Raw genomic sequence first — 6,443 nt, 5'->3', positions numbered from 1 at the left:
CGAAGGTGCCCATCAACACGTTCACTTGGGTGCCTTTTTTTTTGGGGGGGGGGGGTGACTTTTTCAATGAAAGTTAGAAACCACACACGTGTTGGACTGAGTAGAAAGAAAAGTTTTATTGGAGAAGAGTCTGTGGGTGCGAGGCCTCAAACACCTTGTCTGTCCCGAAGGCACCTGCCGGGCATGGCACCGAGGCCCGAGCCCTGGCACTGCCCTGCGGGCGCTCCCGGCGTCTCACACGCTGCGGTGAGGAGGTGCCCGGTGATGGGAGAGCCTGGGCTGGTGCGGCTCTAACCCCTGTCCTTCTGGATGGACGGCCTTCAGACGCCATGGAGGCCAGGCACACATACACAGCTGCACTCGGTTCTGAGAAAGCCCACAGCGGAGCGGCGGACAGGCGGTCCTCTCCCGGGGCACGAGGAGCCGCCCTCCTCTTTCTTCTCAGACACCCAAGGGGAACAGCACCCAGTGAGCCGGGCAAGCCCTTCCGACGGAAGCTCTCCTACTGGGCGAGCCTTGCTACCAGCTTAGCATTTTGACCTGTGGTTTCCCCTGAGTCTCCAGAGGAGTCTCTTTCAAAAGAATGACACGTACAAGCATGAGGCAACTTGAAACGGGAACTGATCACGCTACACAGTGACCTTCACTGACGGTGCCTTCAGGCCCAGGTGACAGCAGAGCTGTGCGGCCGGCGCAGGCACCTGCCAGGGGGTCAGGACCGGGGGCACATCCTGTGGTGGGAGGCGCACCGCGCGCTGCACTGTCACTCCACCCTGGACCAGCAGCGACCAGCGCTGCCCCAGTGTCGCCATGGCAGCCTCACAGTGTGCAGCAACACCTGGTGACAGGATCACAGGCTCCCAGTTTCCCCACTTTATTGCAGTTCAGGTGGGAGCTGCAGCAGCCTCAGCGCCCCTGCCTCAGCCCCTGCCTCGGCGCCCCCACTCCGGCGCCCCTGCCTCAGCCCCTGCCTCAGCCCCCCTGCCTCAGCACCCCTGCCCCAGCACCCATGCCTCGGTGCCCCTGCCTCAGCCCCTGCCTCGGCGCCCCTGCCTCGGCCCCCCTGCCTCAGCCCCTGCCTCAGCCCCTGCCTCAGCACCCCTGCCTCAGCCCCTGCCTCAGCACCCCTGCCTCGGCACCCCTGCCTCGGCACCCCTGCCCTGGCACCCCTGCCCCGGCACCCCTGCCTCAGCCCCTGCCTCAGCACCCCTGCCTCAGCACCCCTGCCTCAGCCCCTGCCTCAGCACCCCTGCCTCGGCACCCCTGCCTCGGCACCCCTGCCCTGGCACCCCTGCCCCGGCACCCCTGCCTCAGCCCCTGCCTCAGCACCCCTGCCTCAGCCCCTCCCTCAGCACCCCTGCCTCGGTGCCCCACCAGACATAGTTCAAAGCACAGACAGTCCTGGCAACCTCAGAACACCCTTCCCTGGGCGGGTTAGGCGCCGCTTAATCAGCAGACAAAACCAGGCAAAACAGGGCCCCACCGGAACCCGGGAGGCGCTGCTGTTTCAGGGCGTGCCAGCAGGATTTTCCATTCGTACAGTTTTGCTCATTTATTCATTTGTCAGTACAAGTATTTCCTGAGCTCCAGGCACTGCCCAGGGCCCTGGGGACACAGCAGGGCACAGCAAACCAAGTGCCTGCCCCTGAGGAGCCACACACTCCGGGGGCAGACACTCAGCAGACAGATAAACACGATGCCATGCAAGAAACACGAAGAAAGCACGGGGAGAGGAGGTGTTTCATGCACATAAATTCCCAAACCGTTTTTCTGCAAAAATTGGGACATGCCATCTCTACTTTGTTGTAAATTCCATAATTTATTTCAGGAACCTACTAACTGTTGTCTCCACATGCTGGGATTTATAAAAAGAACAGACTGAAAACTAATGGCATTGGAGGTAGTGACTGAGGAAGACTTTAAATAGGGCTGGGAATCGTGCCCATGGTTCCCCCAAATGCCATTGTTCCCTCTGTCCCCACACCTGCAGCACCGCCCTTCCCTCCATGACCAGTCATCACCTGGAGAGCCTCTGAGCCAGTCCCACACAGGAAGTACTTCAAGGCCCACTGTTCTCAGCATCAGGAACTGAGACAGAACCTGACCTGGAGACGTGACCTGGCTCCCTCCTCAAACAGACCAATCCCTTACTGACAACAGAAAGAACCTTCCTAACCCTAAGGCATCCTACCTCTACCCAACCTCTGCCTTTGTGGGCCGACCCCATGCTCATCCACTTACTGCCACACGTCTGCACCCGGCCTCGCAAACGTGAGAAGGTGGACTAGACACGTGGCCCTGAATTCCCAGGCGAACAGGGGAGGGCAAGAGCCGAACTAAGGAGCCAGGGCCTGGCCCCCTCGCCCCTCAATGGGTCTGGCCTCTTCAGGGAAGCCGGGCTCTGCTGACCTATCTCTCCACCCGCACTTGCCCCCCACTTCTCAGTCCTTATACACTTACCCCTGGCCCCCATTTATGGTCCTGGACCATTTCGGTGGCCTTCAAAACGTCCTTTCTGGTTACTTTGGGTGTTTGCTTTCTAGCAAAGTTTTATTCTGTTCATTCCTTCAAAACACAGACAAGTCCTTTGCTCAAAACTTCATAAAATACAGCTTTCTGAGTCTAAACATTAAAATAAGCATATAAATAACATAAACCAGAACATGATTATTTAAACATATCTGAAAAAATTACCTCTGTAGGTGTGCTGAATATGACTTGTCCGATTCAACTTTTTGGATAAAAGCATTTCCTTTTCCCCCAGAACGGGGATGTCTGTGAATCGTGAAACTGGAGAATCTGTTCCAAATTGGAAAGAGAGTTGGAAAGACAAAACAGGGAGGCAGCAGGTGGGAGGCAAAGGCGATGTTGTAGGAATCTTTCCAGAAACTTGTTTTCACTGTAAATTGAGCGCACCACTGCCACCTGCTGGCAGAATTCTGACCCACACAGGCAGGTTTACAAGGTCACCAACTGTAGCTGCATCTGCAAAATTCAGATTATGAAGTGAACCCTGTTCATACCATTTAACTAGAACTTTTAGGACAAATCTAAGGCGGGTGAGTAACAACAAACCACAAGGACAGAAACCGGACGAGACAGAGCCACTGGGACCTTCCTGCGATGACAGAATGTCATCCACGCACTCTCCAGGTGTGAACTCTGCCTCTGCGTGTCTCGCCCAGTGCCCGGGGCAAAGGCGGGCCTCAGAGCAGACCGCGGTGACCAGGTGGCCTCGGGCTAGAGCAATACAGGCTCCGCACAGATCCACGGGCTATTCAATGAACCCTCACTCCAGACAGATGATCACATGGACTTCATAAACTCCTATTTCCAAGGAGAGCCTATAACTTTCCCAGGGAGGACCCAGGACGAGAAGGGACAGGCGGGAAGTCCCTATTCGTACTACGAACAAACAGTAACTAGTACTAAAACTGTAGCAACAGACTGATTGGTCCCTCTAACACCTCGCTGTGCTGCACCCCCCTTCTCCTGGGGGTGCTCGGAGATGACCTGAGGCCCAGGTGATGACATGAAGGGCGAGTGACGCCAGGCTGGTGACATCAGGCTGCTGCTGACCTGACCGCTGGGGACAAGCACTTTCCGGCTTCTCCTGGGCGCATGGGAACTGCCAGCCTGGCTGCTCCAGCGCTTTGGGGGCCTTGTGACGTCACGTGACGTCGGGGTGACGTGAGCACAGCCCTGCGAGGCCAAGAGGCTCCTAAGTGCCCGCGGGCGGGGCGTCTGGAGCAGGAACACGGCCGAGGGAGAAGCCAGGTCCCGCGGGGCCCTGAGTGGGACTTCCCGCCTGTCCCTTCTCGTCCTGGGTCCTCCCTGTGGTCTCCGGGCTGCGGCCAGGGTCACTGAAACCGCGGACGCGCGACCCGGAGAAGCCACCTGGACACGCAGGCGCCCGGGGCAGGTCTCCATAGTGAGAGCATCCAGCACAGACGGGCTTCGGGAGGAGCAGAGATGAGGGGAAGGCGGGCCCCCTGGGCGAGCCCCTTAGGGACGCATTTCTGCAGTGTCGGCCACGGTGACTGGGGCGCACTGCTCCCCGCCGCAGGAGGCGGGGGTTTATACCGAGACAGGAATACTGGGGCGCACTGCTCCCCGCCGCAGGAGGCGGGGGTTTATACCGGGACAGGAATACTGGGGCGCACTGCTCCCCGCCGCAGGAGGCGGGGGTTTATACCGAGACAGGAATACTGGGGCGCACTGCTCCCCGCCGCAGGAGGCGGGGGTTTATACCGGGACAGGAATACTGGGGCGCACTGCTCCCCGCCGCAGGAGGCGGGGGTTTATGCCGGGACAGGAATATTCCTTCCCGCTGCCGACGATGTTTCATTCCCCCTCAGCGAGATGAACCCGATCGTGGTCCTTGTCCTTTCCTCTCTCCTGCGGAGGTGAGTCCTGTATAAACGTGTGAACCGGAATCCCATGAGCGCGCCAAAGGCAGCCGGCGGTGTGACTGCGGCACATTATGCGGAGTAGCCCCAGGGGGGCTGACAAAGACGTGATGAAGAGAAACAGACTTCACCAGCAGAGTCTTCCCGCCCCTCCCGGCTACCTACGCAGGGAGGGCTTCAATCTCCGGGCGAACATTACAGATCATTAGCTCCTGGGCCTTTTCAAAAAGAAGCTAAAAATAAATTTGAGCTTCAACCCACTGAATGTAATTTCTGCCAGTGAAATCTCGGTTTTCGTCATTTTAGAAAAGCTGGCATGAAAAGATGATCAGAAAATGCTACAGTGTGTTTAAAGCAAGCACGTCAAACTCTCGGCCCACGGGCCGCAGGCCTGGTTTATTTGGCCCGTGTTAGCCTTTGAGTTTGACATGCTTGGTTTAAAGCATTGAATTCTTTCAACATTTACGGTTGTGGGCGTTCTCCAGACACTGTCCTCGGCCCTGGGCACAAGTACGTAAGGCGTGGCCTCTGCTCGCAAGGAGCTTACAATTTAGGGCAGATGAGCTTGTGGTTCTATTTCTATAATAATCTTTCAGAATCATTATACATAAGAGTATCCTAGTCCTTGTTGGGAGATTAATAGGGTTTAAAGAGGTGTGTCTGGGTGTCAAGGGTAACCTGACTTTTGATCCCAATGCTGGTCAGTCTGCCCCCACGATTCGACTTCATCCGATAACTCAGCTCTTTGCTGAAATGTCTGTGCCGGTTTTGCAGCCAGAGCCCAGTGCTTTGTTGACCATAGCTCTCCTCCGTCCAACATCCGGGAGCCTGCGATCTTCCGTCAGTTATTGTTTTTAGAGCTGCTATTTTTTCACTGCCCCGCCCCCATCCTGAACAAATAAGTTGAGGGACGCTCCTATAGGGCGGGGCCCTGGCTATGTCAGATCCCCAACTCCCCAAACTCTCAGTGCTCTTCCAGTCTTAAAGTGAGTCTGTAGCATGCGTTGACGATGCACATGGTGTTCTAGAACAGAAAGATTAGTCTGTAGTTATAAACAGCAGTGATTGCGTAGGCCTCAAAGGGTGGTGGGGGGTGGGAGAGGGTTCACTGGGAAGGGTTGATGGAAATACTTTAAATCTTGACTAGGGTAGTGGCAACATAGATCTGCAGGAGGCAGCGAGGCCTGAGCAGAGTAGGAACAATAGGACACATGCAGAAGGTCGCTAGGGGGGAAAGGCCCAAGTGCCCAGCAACCGGCAAAATGACAAGCCCTCGCAGGACCACTGCACTCGGAATTAACCCCTGGCGCCGACACCCAGGCCTCAGCTGTGTTCCAGCTCTGAGCCCAGAGAAGCAGCAAAATCAGATGGAGCACGACACCATGGCGACATCAGGACCAGCATCGACTAATGACCCCCTGCCCTGGTGCTGACCAATCAGTGGAGACCATGAGGGGGCACACCTGGAAAGCGAGTGAATATTCTACTGAGATCCCCCCTGAGACCTCCAGATAGAAGTTCTTACGACAGGGACGCCTGGGGTTGTCTCCCTCTCTCTCCCTCTCCTGTCTCTCTCTCCCTCCCTCTCCAGTGTATTCTCTCTCTCTCTCTCTCTCCCTCTCTCTCTCTCTTTCTCTCTCTCTCCATGCCAGCACCTTTCCTCCCTCTTTCCTCTCTCTCCTAAGCTCTAAGGGCCCTTCTTTTGTCTCTGTAACTCGTTTCCTGGGCCCATTTCTTCTCTGGTCCCCTCTTTTAGCTGACTTTCTAGATAAAATTTCTCTTATAGTTTGAGTCTGGGCTCTGAATGTTTTCTCAGCCAAATCTCAAGTATCAAGGTTGCTGAACCGAGGCCTAACACCTGGTGCCGTTTCGCCACCTTATCAAACTATATATTGACTGGCTGGGGAGGCTCAGTGGTTGAGCGTCGACCTATGAACCAGGAGGTCACTGTTTGATGTTTTTATCTCTCCCTCTCCGAAATAAAAAAAAAGAAAATGTACATTTAAAATAGGTGTATTCGTTTTTAAAATAAAC

Source organism: Myotis yumanensis, unplaced genomic scaffold, assembly GCF_028538775.1.
Source record: "Myotis yumanensis isolate MYYU_CA2020_CCGP unplaced genomic scaffold, mMyoYum1.0.hap1 SCAF_17, whole genome shotgun sequence".
Taxonomy (NCBI): domain Eukaryota; kingdom Metazoa; phylum Chordata; class Mammalia; order Chiroptera; family Vespertilionidae; genus Myotis; species Myotis yumanensis.
This window is presented reverse-complemented; position numbering follows the sequence as displayed.